Source organism: Drosophila miranda, unplaced genomic scaffold (assembly GCF_003369915.1).
Source record: "Drosophila miranda strain MSH22 unplaced genomic scaffold, D.miranda_PacBio2.1 Contig_AX5_pilon, whole genome shotgun sequence".
In the NCBI taxonomy this organism is placed as follows: Eukaryota; Metazoa; Arthropoda; class Insecta; order Diptera; family Drosophilidae; genus Drosophila; species Drosophila miranda.
Window position 1 is genome coordinate 12564 of NW_022881685.1, and position 16819 is coordinate 29382.

At 44.8% G+C, this 16819-nt stretch overlaps 1 long non-coding RNA gene across 1 annotated transcript; it reads left to right on the forward strand.

Annotated features, from left to right (window-relative positions):
- Positions 1-628: 628 nt before the first annotated feature.
- On the forward strand, positions 629-16400 carry LOC117195327. The gene is made up of 3 exons (XR_004475047.1): positions 629-697; positions 16284-16305; positions 16363-16400. It is a non-coding gene; the product is annotated as an uncharacterized LOC117195327 (long non-coding RNA).
- The last annotated feature ends 419 nt before the right edge of the window (positions 16401-16819 follow it).

Below are 16819 nucleotides of genomic sequence, written 5' to 3' on the forward strand. Positions count from 1 at the left end.
ATAAAGAACACAAAATAAGACAAAGATGTACATTAATTTGGGAGGTGTAAGAATTGACGGGTGGACAGTGCCCTTGTTAATGTATTATGCAGGATATACTGGGACCATCTGCAAGGCCGGAAAGTGCAAAGCCCGAAAGCACAGGAAATTGCCAACATGACGTTGTCGTTCGTGGAGCCCAAGTTTGCGACATAAGTGCAGCAGGAGTGATTAATTTGTACTTTTTTTTCTGGACCATCAACGTAAAGTAAGTAAATTAGTTAAATTTATATTATATTCTTCTAATAATGTATTCCATTCAGCGGGGAAGACGCACGCGAAGTATGCTGAGCCTGTTACTCCGGTGCAGAATATTTCTGTTCTGATGATATCTCATGATATTGAGGACATATTGATATTGACAACGGTGATACGGAGGAGTCGGCCACAACTCACGATATTGAGGATATTGACAATATGCACGGTGATACGGAGGAGTCGGCCACAACTCAGGATATTGAGGATATGGACAACAATATGCACGGTCATACGGAGGAGTCGGCCACAACTCACGATATTGAGGAGAATATTGACAACATATCTGACAATATCACAATATTTCTGATTATACAGTCAATGATATGAGTGTACTATTTCTGATGAAATATATGATTCGTCTGAGCCAGTGCACCACGTGGAGGAGAAGCAGGAGCAGGAGGTTCGGAGGATCCGGACTTAGGTAAATAAGTAAAGTTTTAAAAAAAATACATATAATAACTTCTTAATTCTCCAGACATGTTTACTGAAGACATTCTAGTACTGAAAGTGGAAAGGACAATTTGAAAACACCGATTTCCCCTAAGGCTTCGCCCCCCGTGCATGGCTGCAAGTGCAAACTATGCGGCAAAATGATTGGAAGGTTGAGCACCTTGGGAAACCACGTAATGAACCAACATTACACAGCAATAAGAGGTATGGTTTCAAGGAATTCGAAGACAATGCAAAAAATTGCTGCCGTTTTTAAGGAAAAAAAAGTGACCATGTTAAGACTATCAGAGGAAACTGGGGTGCCGGCCGAGTATTTGAGGGCGATAGTCATGTGCAGCGATGACTATAAAAAAATTGGGTGCCGCTTGTGGGCCGCCAAGACGGATGCAGAGAAGCTGAAGACATCAACCAATAACTGTTTCGTTTCTTAATTTTAATATTTGATTTGGCTTGAGTAGACTGATCCAGAGAAGCTGAAGGACATCAACCAATAACTGTTTCGTTTTTTTAATTTTAATATTTGATTTGAGTAGAAAAACTCGCCTGTTATTCGTAAATGTAACGACTGAAAATAAACTTATTGACAAAAAAGGGAGGAGTATTTATATTGTGTGGGCGCCTTTGGGCCAAGAAATCATCAAAGTTATTCACGTCGCACAGTTTGGGAAAAAACTGGACTGGAGGACTGCAATGACACTTGCCGGCTGGCGGCCTCTTGGAAATTTAAAGCCTCGTTAAGCTTCTGGTCAACCGCCTGGCTGGTCTGCTTGAGCGCTCCATCGAATGGATTAACCTTCGCTCTGGATATACTGGATGCCCTTTTGGATTACAGGACTACCCTCTTTAGCGCCTTTGAATGGATAAACAAAGTGCATGTCCTACATGGATTACAGCCGTATAGCGCATCATAAAAGGTAAGAAATCAAGCCACAAATTGAATGCCGAACACAGAAAATGCTTAACCCATGATACCACCAAAACGGGGAGAGGAGTAGAGGGGGATGAGTGCCCCCTATTAATCCTAAGTGCTTCCTGTGATTTTATGTAAATTTGTACACGGGGAACAGAGGACTCCAAAGAGACCTCTCGAGCAGCAATTCAATGTACAAATGACAGGTTGGCTGTGACACAAAACAGCAGCTTAAGGAAGATGTAAAGCCAAGCAAAAATATACCCCCCCCCCCCCCTCCCCCACTCTCCTTAACCCTTAACCCTTAGCTCCTTAATCCCAGAATGGTAGCCAACATTTCGGCCACAACAAGGAGTATGGTGGCATGGTATTTATCGCAAGTCCTATCCCAAACCAACAAAGCCGATCAACTATTGCAAGTCGCAGCTCTGCCCAGGGAAAGTACGTTCACCTGACCTGTGATTCGAAACACAACATCGAAGTGGGCCCTGAACTATCACTTGGAGCCGTTCAGAACTGGCTCTGGAAATCATTCAGTACGAATATCTGGAGAGAGCGGCACAACACAGAGAACGGCAGCAAATATCGAAAGCACAGGGAACATAAAGTAAATAAAAATACAAATACAAAACAAAGCCCATGAACGAATATTTCCTCACAGGTGCTGGAATAAGATGAATCCAACTATTAACAATCCACGTTCCCCATTCACCCGCTCGCGGGGTATTTTCGGATCCATGGGATCCTTCGTCTTTACCGACCAGCAGCAGCAGCAGCAGCCGGGGCTGCAGGTCCCCCCCGAAGGTTCCGCCGACAAGAATGGACTCAATGCGATGCCCTTCCTAGGCCAAATCCACACCAGTCCTCTGCTGTCCCGCCCAATGGGTCCAATAGGTCACGCTCACCCCCCCACCATCCCTCCGATGGGGGATTCAGATGGGTGAGCGGCAGCAGCCCAGACTCCCCTTCCCCCCAGGACATAACTTACCCCCGGCTCCCTTGCAGATTCAATGCTGTGCCACAGATGTGGTCAAGGTCGTGCTGCTGGTGCTGCAACTGCTGTGCTGCGCGGTGCTCTGGCTGGTCGAGAAGACCGTGGGCTTCAACGAAACCGTCGGCTCGAAGCGCCACCGATTGTGGAACAGCAAGTTCAAGCTGCGCACCATCCAGCGCCAGTTGCTGTGGCGCATGGCCAATGCCAGCTCGTCTTCTTTGCCGTGCTCATGACCACGCCCTGGCTGTTCTCCCTCAGCCTCCTGGGATTCATCCTGTCCCTGGCGGCGCTCCTGAAGAAGACCGTCGAGCAGCTGGTGTTCCAGATACGCCTGCACCTCGTGCTCTAGGGGCAGCCATCGAGCAGAAAGCAGCAAGCAGTATCCAATCACACACTGACAGAAGACACACGGCCACACGCCCGACACTCCACCCCTCCCTTCAGAGATGTTTGCACTTCCATTTGGGCATCTATTTTCGTTGATGCTGGCATCGCAATACACGGAATCGTCTCTCCGTTTTTGGCCGCAATGAAAATAAGATACCGAAATATTCGAAATTCAAAGTCAATTCCCACGAGAGAGAGCGAGATAGGCCTTCTTTTGGTTTACGGCCTTTCTTTCTTCTGCCTTTGGCATCGCCCACTCCACTCTCTTTATTTTTCTTGCATTAAATTTGCAATAATATGAACTCGCCTTCTCTTTCTGCTTAGTAGTATTCCCCTGTCGCCGATAGCCCGCATCCTCTGCGTTCCAGAATCTGCGGAAGTTTCCAGCGGGGGCTACTGGCGTGCATCAGCCGTCGAGTAGATTGAATGGGAACGCTGCCAGCATATATGTACTATGTGTGTGTGTGCCCAACTAACGCAGACAACTGCGTTCTAGAATGAAATATTAATTCATTGGATACGCACACACAGATCCCCCTTCATCGCTCTCTGTTTCCCTCGGAGGGTGGCAGGGTACTGGGTTTCTACGCTGCTCGGCGCTGGCCTGTATCTAATCGCGCCTGCCTTGCTGTGTACCCACTATAGATGCATATGTACATACAGTTGTTAATCAATGTCCGTTGATTGTCGCATCGTTGCTTGGAAGGGGAATCCCCCTTATATTAAAGCTGGGATCCTATGCCAGAGCAGAACGCAATACTTTTCATATCCCACCTTGGGTTTCCTTAACCAATCCCATAACTTTCGACATTGACAATGAGGCTTCATCAGCATTCGTTCGCTCACAGTCATTATCATAATGATGATGATAATGATAATAACGTGCATGTGTGTGGTGTGACTCTCGTTTAGGACCTGAGCTCAAAAGTGCAATGCACGGCAGAAAAATCAACACGAGCTGATTCAAGGGTAAAGATATGTATCTTTGGCACACCGAAGTGCCGACACTCTTTCAATTAAAGCTTGTTCACAGCCAGCGATTCGCAAATGCGGCCAATGAGTATGTGTTGTGAGTATATAACAGCCCATCCGATCCGATCAGGCGATTCATCAGTGAAGATTTTCTCTTGCTTTTCTGCCTAGTGGGGTCCCAAGTGTGGGAAATGCCACGAGGGCGTGAAACTCAAGAAAAGCATGAAGAAAATTACGATTGAACCGGTGACTAGCTCATGGTCTTCCTCGAGCGAACCGACTGCCTTTGTTCAACTGGGACGATGAGGTCTGAGCGTGTCCATCTCGGCCAGTGAGAACTTGCTCGTAGCGGGTCAGCAGATTGGTGCGGACAATGGCGCCGTTCAGTTCCGCCTGGCCTTGATGGCCTGTGGAAAAGAGAGGGGAGAAAAACAGTTGGATAAAGCCGAGGAAGAAAAGGAAATATAAACCCACCTGAGTATCGCTGACAGCCAGACCATTCAGGAGATGGAACAGCACAATGGTCATGAAGAATACAAAGAGCAGGAAGATCAGGTAAGTGTAGACGCTGTCAAAACTTTACGTCACCGGCATCAAATTCTCCCGTGAGCATCACAATCGTCTTGATAAGCGCCTCGATGGGCACGGAGAATGTGTTGAAGTGACCATCATCTTCTCCCTCCTTTGCTGGCTCTGGCGTGCTGTCCTTCGGAGAGGAGGAATCCACCTGGGCTTGCCAAACAGTATATAGAAGCACAGACTAAACGTAAGCACAAAGATCGAGTAGAGAGCAAAGCTCTTGATGAAGCTGCTGGAGACGGCGCGCAGCATGAGCATGTGCGTCGAAATTGAGAGTACTGGCAGGGAGCCAACCAGCAGGCAGAACTCCACGGACACCAGCAGAATGGTGAAGACGGCCAGTATGCGCTGCGTCTCCTTGTCGTAGCTGGCTTCCATGCAGGTTAGGATCGACAAGACAATGAGAGCCACCTCCATCAGGTTCGTGATGGACCTGAAGTACAGCAGCGGCGACATGGTAAGCTGTATGACCTCTCGGATCATGAGATACACAATCCCTATCCAAGAGAACAGGCCGAAGAGGGCAGTCAGGCCCGAGTGGTCGCTTTCGTGGAACTTAAGGAGCGTATGCGTGATAATGGAGGCAGTGAAGAGAGAGTAAAGTAGAAAGTTCAGATAGAAGATCACCGAGAGGCGGTGCCACTTGAGGAAGAGGAAACTCGAGATTAGCGGGTGCTGCAGCAGGTAAAGCAACTCCTTGGAATCGGCGATGTATGCGATTGGAGTCATCTCGTCCTCCAATTGGTGAGGATGGCCAATGCTCCGCTTGTCCGACTGCCCGGGCTCTCGCTGGCGTCTCATCAGATTCTTGTAGTTGATGATGATCTCGAAACTCTGGTCACCGGGCTTCTCCCCGTTGGTGGTGATGCAGGAATCGAAGTGCTCCTCCAGCACTTTCGGGTCCATCTTCTGTATGGGAAGATCTCCGAACGCGCTTCTCGCCCCGATGTACGCTCCCTGCCGTAGAAGCTCCTGTGCCACCTTTGTTGTGCGATACTTGACCGCATAGGAGAGTGGCACCAGGCCAGCCGTGTCCGCCTCATTGATGTCCACACGATCGCTCTCGAGCAGCAGCTGGAAGCAGCGCTGGTGGTCACAGAAGTCGTCCAGCGGCTGCTCACCCAGGCGACTGATAACCGCGTTCAGCAGCTTGGAATGCGATGTCAGCCTCAGCTGCGGATGCTTCAACAGCTTCTCTAGCGCCCTGTGGTTGCCCCAGATTACGGCCAACTCCACGGGCTGATGTCGCTCAATTTTGAAGGATTAATGTGATGCCCGTCTCGAGGATGGCCTCAAAGGCTCGCTGCTTGCCCCGCTTGATACTCTCCGCCAGCAGGGACTGATACTCCTCCTGGTTGGCATTGCATTGGTTGTCTGCGTTTCCGCTGACGTTCTGGTGGTACTCCGCGAACTGTTGCTCGAACTGGTTCTCGTCTCCGTCCCGCAGCGTGCGGAGGAGTCGCTCGCCGTCGATCTCTGCTCCGGCCTCGCGCAGCATCTGGCGTACCTGCCCGTTCCGATAGCTGTCAATGTCCAACTGTGGTTGTTTCAGGAAAAGTCGGATCAGCTCCAGCTTAGAGCCTGCCTCAATCTTTCTATTCTTCAGAACATGGTGGACGGGCGTGAACTCGCACTGATCCACCAAATTCGGAGAGGCTCCGTACTCGAGCAGCAGCTGAATGCAGGAGCCCACCTGAGAGGCACTCGATCGTCCTGGCGATTGGCCTGGGAACCGCTGTCCAGGCAGTGTGGAATTCCCGTATGTCCCGATTAGCGAGGGCTGCGCTCAACTGGCCCTGCGGATCGATGAAACCGCAGTTGTTAGAGCTCATCCTGCTGTCTGCAAAGAGTCAAGTGAGAATGGGGAGGATGAGCTATGTCTATGTGGGCTTTCGTTAATCTTATCCAACCCACGCTGCGTATGAGTAACTTCTAATGCCGTTTCTGAGAAAATTATGCCAGAACCCGCATTGTTAGAGCTCTGCTCTGGTCAATGGAGGGAGGTCTGACCCAACAGACGGTTTCTGTACAGACCTTGAAATGGCCGAAACAAAAGCATGAGAGTGGACCGACCCCCGCAACAAACGGTATTTGACAACGCTTCCTGCTACGATGATTTTCATACAAATGACTGTCTGTCCATGGAGCTGGCCAGCAGCTGGAGGCAGAGCCACAGTCAGAGCCACAGTCACAGCCTAATCCGCAGCCGAAAGCTACCCCACAGGTTTCTCGAAAAATAAAAACCAAATCTTCGTTTTGTGGGCAATTAAAGAAAGCGTCTTTAAGTGGTTTTTGTAGTACCCGAACTACAGACTTAATTTGCCCTCCCGTGTAGTTATTAAATTTATAACAATCCAACTGAAGACAAGGTAAGACAAGGCCTGAGAAGTACTCAGGGAGTGCTTGATTGTTCAAAGTGATCTACAAATTTGAATCAAGTTTGGTGTTCGATCTCGCTCGCCTTTTGGTATATCAAAATTTAACGATCATAAAGAATAATCATAAAATAATCGACACATCAATATCAATTAGCAATCAATTGGTTAGGCTGTTCCGAATGGAGCTTTAGATAAAGCCCTGGGCAGTGCTGAAATCTTGCGATTTATAGGCGGCTCTTTTCGTAAATTTCAAGGCGGCTTCTTCTGTGGGATCTGATCCCTCCAGCCGTCAGCTCAACGTCTTCTCCGCTCTGTTGTGTTTTGTTCTGTTCTGTTCCGTTTCTGTCTGCTGTCTGCTTTGATGCTTGAAATGTGTGAGAAATCGGCTAATCACACATGAGACCTGGCTAATTTGAATATTCCCCAACTGATTGTTTATCAATAGCCCACGAATTGGGAATCAGGAAACATCGTCTTCTCTTTTGTAGGTAGCTCTTCGGCTAATGTTGCTTTAGTATGCAAACAAATTGAGGATTGTAAATGACGCCCCTGGGATCAAAATTTGTCGTTGATAAGATAAACAGAATCGCACAATCACCTTCCTTAATTGGCCCTTTATTTTATATTTTCTTGTCTCCCGTCTTAACCTCTTCCCCATTCTGGTATTTGTTTTTCCACCTGAGTACGAGTATTTGCCCAAGCAATTGACACACAACTTCATTGTTTCTCCAAGCTGAAGCTCGACCCAAAGTCTTACTAAGACAGACAACTTAACAGCAAATGATTTCAAAAGTGAGCAACTCCTCTCTCAGTCGCATCTGACCCTAGCAATTAAGAGCACTACTTTCAGAAATATTGATGTAGTCAAGGTAATCTATACTTATTGCGAAAAGCTTCGGAAAATACAAATTGCCCTTAAACTCTTAAACATTTGCTTCATCTACGGAAACCAGTCGAAATCACAGAGTATACGGAGTCTGGAGTGGTCTGGCCCGAGACGCTTTGTTTACACTTGGCATTTAAAACTGGAAAAACAAAGGGAAATAACCAAAAATTCTAGTATGAAGAAAAAAGTACTCGGGTGTGGCAGAAAAAAACTACAATCTTGATCTACAAATGAAGTTTTTTTACAGTGAAATATATACTTGACTTGTAGTGAAACGCAGGACCGAAATTGTCATCATAAAAACTTCGTAATTAAGATGAATGCGTGAGGAGATAAGGCTGGAGCTGAGACCAAGCATGACTTCATGCTGAACCGCCTCCGAGTGGCATCCGCAGATAAAAAGCCAACAAAATATAGTTGTATACAAGAAATGTTTAGCTGGCACCGAAATACGGACAGCTCACAAACACATGGACACATGCTTAACTTAACTAAAGTGGATACACACACATGCATCGCATATACATGCTCTATATTGGGTATATACATATGTACTACTCGTACTCGCTGTGCACTTCATAAACAATTGCCTGGCCTACATCATGTACTCGTACAACACACAACAAAAGATTTGAGGGGGTGTGTGTGGAGTGGAGAATTGGGGGGATGTCAGTCAGTGCCCCGCACGTTTCGATAATTTCGAATAATTTAATTAAGCCCAGACGAGGCGGCAGTACTGGGACTTTCACGATTCTCCCGGAACTTCCAAAAGCCATGAAAATGGCAAGATTTTCAAAAAAAAAAATGAATTAAAGATCACTTTGATTTAGCACCCCTTTTGGGACTACGCCCTTGTGTCCCGCTAGATCAGATAATTTTTATAGCCAAAAGAACAAATCAATTTGCAGTGGCTACGCAGCGCCCGACGTCACGCTCAGACTGATTTTCTGTAGAGGCGTCTGCCGGAGGAGAGCCATACTCACAACGTTCCCCCTCGTCTATGATTCTGCGTTTTTAGTTTAGTTTTTTTTTTTAGTTTTGCCGCATGGTTTGCATAAATTTCCATTTGGATTTCCATTGCCATTGCCATTGACTGCCTCGTTAGCTATCCCTTAGACCCATCAACTTTTGATTGATTTGATCCGATACGCACGCTCCTCAGCTTAGCTAAAGATTAATTTATAAAACAAAAGATATAAAAAAAGGGTAATAAAAGAGTAACGAACATGATTAAGAACCATTAACCATAATATGTGCGTACACAACACACACATTTTAAACCGAATCATATCAAATGCAAAAAAAAACAAAACGAAAACAAAAAACAGAAAACCAATTAAAGATAATAAAACTATTATAACGAAAAGAAAAAGAAATGAAAATTCAAGAATGCATAAATCTAACATTTGCAATTACAAAATATTTACTCTGGTACAAAATGGTACATACAGTAAAGATATTCGTTTATACAATATTTAGTGTCTATATAACCATTATATACTACTTACTTACTGACAGCAGAACCCAGCCGATTAGCTGCTTGCCAAATAGCACCTAATTCTTGGCCCTCAGCCGCTTATTTTGTTTGTTACTTATGTGTATGTCACTCATTTGTTTGTTAAAGCTTTGCGCTTGCTTGCCCTGCTAAACGCTCTCTGCCAGCTCGCTCTTCGCTATCTCCGCTTTGCGTCTGCCTACCGACGTCGGCCGAGCGAAGCTGCGCTTAGCGATCGGAGCGGCAATGTAAAGGGCAGGCAAGCCACACTTGCAATTTGGATGTCACGCATTAAAGAACATATCGTAATTTTATTTCTGCGCCGAGTTTTTATTTAATTCGAAATAATTAGTCGGCCGATTGGGGATAAAAAACATTATCTCCACATACAATTTGGTGACCCCGACGTGATCTCTGAGTTGCAGTGTCAATTAATAATCATTCGCGATCGACATTTGTTAGCCCTAGCAAATTTTCGGCGGTTAAGCACAATTCGGTGCTAAAACACACTTACATACACCTACATACACGCATTGCTGGCTATTAATTTCTTCTGTCGCGACAATTCGGTCAGTGCAGTGCGGTAGGCAGTGCAGCGAACTCACTAATACACACAAGCGGAGTACAAAGCGGAATCGGACAGCTCGCACAGCAGCACAGCTAAAGGCATTACCTGTAATCCCTTTGCTTTCGGTTCCCACGTTTATACGTATACAGGGTGTCTTTTTCGGTCGTGCTGAGTGACTCTTTTAAAACCTCAACATGGCAGCACCTGAGCCTACCAATGTCGCGAACGCAGCAATGCCGAGTGATGTAGATTTCTACAAGCACAAGGCCGAGTCCATCGCGCGCCAACTAAAGGCCATGGATCGCTTTCTCACCAAGGAAGAGCTTGCCGAGTTAGATGAGGCAGAACTTCAAGCTCGCTTAGAGCAAATCGAGCGAATGAATGCGGATTTCGATGCCGCTCAAACGAGCCTTGAAAGGCTGGATTTCCTGCAGTTAGCCCATGATGCCCGACTGGACTTTTCGAATGTTTATGTGAAGGTTAGGTCCAGGCTGTCGCGGGAGTTGATGGCTGCTCGCACGGTAAATGTTGCCAATTCAACGGCTCGGCATACTCTCGAGGGGAATTCGTCGTTGCTCGCCTATAATAGTATAGGCCGTTATCGAATGCCCGAGTTGCAGCTTCCGCGATTCGGGGGAACTACATGGATTGGCCAGAATTCCACTCGATGTTCTCGACAATGGTGCACAAAGACCATCGTATACCAATCATCGAAAAATTCCAACTTGGAACTTTCTGAGGAGAATTACGACAAGGCGTTGAATTTGCTAATGTTGCGATTCGATAATAAACTGTTACATTTTCAGGCACACGTCAAGGCTATTTTCGGGCTGCAAGGGTGGAGAAGGGCTCAGCTATCGGCTTGCGCGCGCTCAGCGACAAAATCAATTCGCACTTGCGTGCACTTCAGACCTTGGCGACCCCGCAGGAGATTTCGGATGGGTTGCTGATCTTCATCATAGGCACGAAACTCTACCACAAAACAAAGGAGAAATGGGAAGAGAACTTGCCGACGTCAGGATTGCCTCGGTGGTCAAGCATGGCCTCATTTTTGGAAGCGAGATGTCGGATGCTGGAGAATCTGGGATCAGCCATGGCAACAAGTCCTAGTCAACAGGTGGGAGAAGACAAACCTGTCACCCTTATCACCTCCAGTAACGACCATCCTAACCCCATATGTAACCATTGCAATTCCTCCGAGCATTACATATCTAGATGTCAGGCATTCCTGAATCTCTCTGCGTTTGAACGATACAAAGAAGCAAAGAAGAGCCGCTTGTGTTTGAACTGCCTCAACAAAGGCCATGAATTGCAGAGGTGCAGGTCAGGACTTTGCAGGCATTGCCAGGCCAAACATCACACGCTACTCCACATTCCATCGGGAACTGGTGCTTCATCTTCCTCTTCACCGGCCGAGGAATCGATCTAGCAAGAGGCCGCGACTGTGCTTCTAGCAAGCGGGTGTTCTAGCCCTCCCCCTCGATCCAGAAATCTCAGCCTAGCCAGAACGTGTTGCTACCTACTGCCCTCGTCCATGTTACAGATCGTTATGGAGCACTTATCCCATGTCGTGCCATTTTGGATTCTGCATCACAGGCAAACTTTGTAACATCTAGACTTGCTGATCAGTTGCAGTTGGATCATCGCTCGTCTTATGTTCACATCTCTGGAATCGGAGATTCCATTCTACCTTCGAGCAAGTCTGTACATATAGTTGTACAATCCCAGACGCAAGCTATCGAGCTTCCTTCGCTGCAATTGTCACCAACTCAATTACGGAAATGCAGCCTAACTTCGGCGTAGACGCAAAGGATTGGCCAATGCCGAATAATCTAAAACTAGCTGATCCTAATTTCTCCAAGCCCCAACGTATCGATCTGTTGATAGGTTCTGGTTTGTTCTTCGATTTAATGTGCGTCGGACAGATTCGACTATCAGCCCAATTGCCAACATTGCAGGAGACAAAACTTGTTGGATAGTATCAGGAAGCATTGATAGCTCGGAGAATAAGCGTGCAGCTTTAACCGCTTTTGAAAATTCCTCGTGCATCTCTATTGACGATTTTCGACCCACAACGCTGGAGTACCAAAACTTAGAGCAGCAATGCAGGAAGCAGCTGCTCGAGTGCCAGGTGCAAGTGGAAAAACTGCGATCGGAGAATCAGGAACTGCAGCGCGAACTTTTCCATATATTAAAAACCTACATATCCACGCCAAATGAAATTCAACTTTCAACAGTTTCTACATTGCCAAATTTCCTGCCATTCTATGCAATTACAGAGGTTCCCGATGATCAAGACGTAATCACGACAAGCCACCTTCGTAAAGAAGCGCCGATTGCTGCGTTCGACGATCATCCCAGCGTAGCCGCCAGCTGCGCCCAAGCAAGCATCTTCAAGAGGGCCGTTGGAAAAATAGCGGTTCTGCCCCTTCAGGATGGATCTGTTGAAAGCCTTTGCCTTCCAACGGGGGTGAATGTTCGGAGCAGAATCCAGCCGATTAGCTGCTTGCCAATAGCACCTAATTCTTGGCCCTCAGCCGCTTATTTTGTTTGTTACTTATGTCTATGTCACTCATTTGTTTGTTAAAGCTTTGCGCTTGCTTGCCCTGCTAAACGCTCTCTGCCAGCTCGCTCTTCGCTATCTCCGCTTTGCGTCTGCCTACCGACGTTGGCCGAGCGAAGCTGCGCTTAGCGATCGGAGCGGCAATGTAAAGGGCAGGCAAGCCACACTTGCAATTTGGATGTCACGCATTAAAGAACATAATCGTAATTTTATTCTGCGCCGAGTTTTATTTAATTCGAAATAATTAGTCGGCCGATTGGGATAAAAAACATTATCTCCACAAAGGGTTTTGTTCAATTTCATTATTCGTATGTTAATAAAAACAATTTCAGACTAACTTAAACTTACAGTCTGCTCTGAATACGGGTTAAATGCTAGTGCTGGTGCTAGTTGATTATTACTCGTACAATAAATACTATAGCTTAGAGCCATCCTGCGTCCTGGTCACCGGTGGATCAAGCCTTCAGAACAACAAAATCAATCAAACAACAACAATCAATTCAAAAATCAATCAAACAACAAACAAAAATTGAACACTACAGCTAAAAATCTTGTACAGGCTTCTACAGCTGAAAATCTTGTACAGGCTGAAATATTCTACATTCTACAGCTGAAAATCTTGTACAGGCTGAAAATATTCTACATTCTACAGCTGAAAATCTTGTACAGGCTTCTACAGCTGAAAATCTTGTACAGACTGAAATATTCTACATTCTACAGCTGAAAATCTTGTACAGGCTTAAAATATTCTACATTCTGCAGCTGAAAATCTTGTACAGGCATCTACAGCTGAAAATCTTGTACAGGCTGAAATATTCTACATTCTACAGCTGAAAATCTTGTACAGGCTGAAAATATTCTAGATTCTACAGCTGAAAATACATTAATTATGTATAGTACATGTATAATACATACTACATAAAATAAATAAAATAAAAAACAAATTTTTATTATTATTATTATTGTTATTATTATTAAAATTAATATAATTATACTACATACTACAAAATATTTTCTAACGTCTTATTTAATAATTTAATTTTTGGTCCATTATTTGGAGAGCCATGAACACTACAGTTGTAGCATAATATACTGGGTTTCTGTTGAAATCTTCTTTAAACGATACTTTCATTATGTTTATAAAAATTGTTGATAAATGCTTGCCACGTTCTCAAAGGTATTGCTGTTCATGTTGTGTAATTCGAAATGTTTTTCAACAGCGCGTAATGAGTTCATTATTTCATTTTTAATGATTTCTTTAACCTTATCAGACATTAGGTAGTCGGGCAAGTTATCTACCGACTTCGTAGCCTCAAAGATACTCTTGTAATTTTCTTTCCTGTATTCCTTGACATACATATTTGACAACAACACATCCTCATGTATATCATTTTTTAGGATAACCTTTTTGAGGTGGGGCAGATCCCACAATATGGGGAATTTTCCCCTTACACTTTTGCACGGCATGAAATTTGCCAAGCAGTGGTCGGATCCAACTGCCAACAGTTGACTTGACAAGCCCCCACTCTCAACCTCCCTCAATACTAAATCGAGTCCTTCCTGACCGCATTCCTGCCTAGTGCAGATGTTTGGAAACGGGACAAATGTGGAAATACAAATAATGAATTTCATTCCCGTTAATTGGATTGCAGCGACTGCAAGAATTTTCCAGTTATGTACCGGTCCTTTTTTTGCATATTGGTACCACGCATGTGATACTCATCCATGTAAATGGAAAAATTCTGAGTCGCTTAGTTTCTGTAAACTTACAGTCATGTTAATGCGTCCATTCATTATGTTTCCTTGCATTTCCAGTTCTTCCAATGCGTCCGTTACCAGATTTTCGGGGCCTGTACCTTTGTGCCATTCATTGCTCGCTTGAAGGCGACCAATATCGTTGACCAGATCATCGTTACCGACGATACCTGGAGGAAGAAAAAGTCTGATTCACCTGCTCCAATGTAATTGCCACAATCTACTCACCTTCAGTGTCGTCGTCGTCAACATCCATAGGCAATGTACTAACCAGCCGGTCCAGCGGTCCACACGGCAGATGTTCCTCTGCCTCTTTGTCCTGATACGGCTCGAACAGATTGAGTACATTTATGTCCTCATCGAAACACGACAATTGCGACGGCTCCAACATATTGAGTTCATTTATGTCCTCATCGAAACACGACAATTGCGACGGCTCGAACATATCTTCGTCTATGTCCTGATACGGCTCGAACAGATTGAGTTCCTTTATGTCCTCATCGAAACACGACAATTTATGCATTTCTGAATCTATCTTTTTATCCATCTTGGCGCTGTTTTTGGGTTACTCTTATTAACTTTGTTCGGAGCAGAACCCAGCCGATTAGCTGCTTGCCAAATAGCACCTAATTCTTGCCCTCAGCCGCTTATTTGTTTGTTACTTATGTCTATGTCACTCATTTGTTTGTTAAAGCTTTGCGCTTGCTTGCCCTGCTAAACGCTCTCTGCCAGCTCGCTCTTCGCTATCTCCGCTTTGCGTCTGCCTACCGACGTCGGCCGAGCGAAGCTGCGCTTAGCGATCGGAGCGGCAATGTAAAGGCAGGCAAGCCACACTTGCAATTTGGATGTCACGCATTAAAGAACATATCGTAATTTTATTTCTGCGCCGAGTTTTGTTTAATTCGAAATAATAAGTCGCCGATTGGGGATAAAAAACATTATCTCCACAAACTTATTTCACTCTTTTCTCTATTTTTGTCGATCGTCGAATAACTCGCCTCAGACTTATCGCAGTATAATATCGCATAAAACCTATCGCAGTATCATATCGCAGTATAATATCGCATAAAACTAATTGCAGTATAATATCTCGATCGGTTAGGGTTAATATATGTTGCCTTACAATTATTTTATTTTTATTTGTATACATGTTGAAATCAGGAAACTAGACGCGGAATTATGTGATATTTATCGGTCCGTATCGTATAGCAACAAAATATCTGTAAACGTTCTTACTTCTTGATCGTCGTATTCGAATAAATGTGTGTTGCATATCGAGTACATTGGTATTTCTTATAATACTATCGATGAGTAAATACCAAAACCATACATGACCCGTTATTTAAAACATAAATAAAGAACACAAAATAAGACAAAGATGTACATTAATTTGGAAGGTGTAAGAATTGACGGGTGGACAGTGCCCTTGTTAATGTATTATGCAGGATATACTGGGACCATCTGCAAGGCCGGAAAGTGCAAAGCCGAAAGCACAGGAAATTGCCAACATGACGTTGTCGTTCGGTGGAGCCCAAGTTTGCGACATAAGTGCAGCAGGAGTGATTAATTTGTACTTTTTTTTTCTGGACCATCAACGTAAAGGTAAGTAAATTAGTTAAATTTATATATATTCTTCTAATAATGTATTCCATTCAGCGGGGACGACGCACGCGAAGTATGCTGAGCCTGTTACTCCGGTGCAGAATATTTCTTTCTGATGATATCTCATGATATTGAGGACATATTGATATTGACAACGGTGATACGGAGGAGTCGGCACAACTCACGATATTGAGGATATTGACAATATGCACGGTGATACGGAGGAGTCGGCCACAACTCAGGATATTGAGGATATTGACAACAATATGCACGGTCATACGGAGAGTCGGCCACAACTCACGATATTGAGGAGAATATTGACAACATATCTGACAATATTCACAATATTCTGATTATACAGTCAAATGATATGGAGTGTACTATTTCTGATGAAATATATGATTCGTCTGAGCCAGTGCACCACGTGGAGGAGAAGCAGGAGCAGAGGTTCGGGAGGATCCGGACTTAAGTAAGTAAATAAGTAAATTTTATAAAAAATACATATAATAACTTCTTAATTCTCCAGACATGTTTACTGAAGACATTCTTAGTACTGAAAGTGGAAAGGACAATTTGAAAACACCGATTTCCCCTAAGGCTTCGCCCCCCGTGCATGGCTGCAAGTGCAAACTATGCGGCAAAATGATTGGAAGGTTGAGCACCTTGGGAAACCACGTAATGAACCAACATTACACAGCAATAAGAGGTATGGTTTCAAGGAATTCGAAGACAATGCAAAAATTGCTGCCGTTTTAAGGAAAAAAAAGTGACCATGTTAAGACTATCAGAGGAAACTGGGGTGCCGGCCGAGTATTTGAGGGCGATAGTCATGTGCAGCGATGACTATAAAAAAATTGGGTGCCGCTTGTGGCCGCCAAGACGGATGCAGAGAAGCTGAAGGACATCAACCAATAACTGTTTCGTTTTTTAATTTTAATATTTGATTTGCTTGAGTAGACTGATCCAGAGAAGCTGAAGGACAT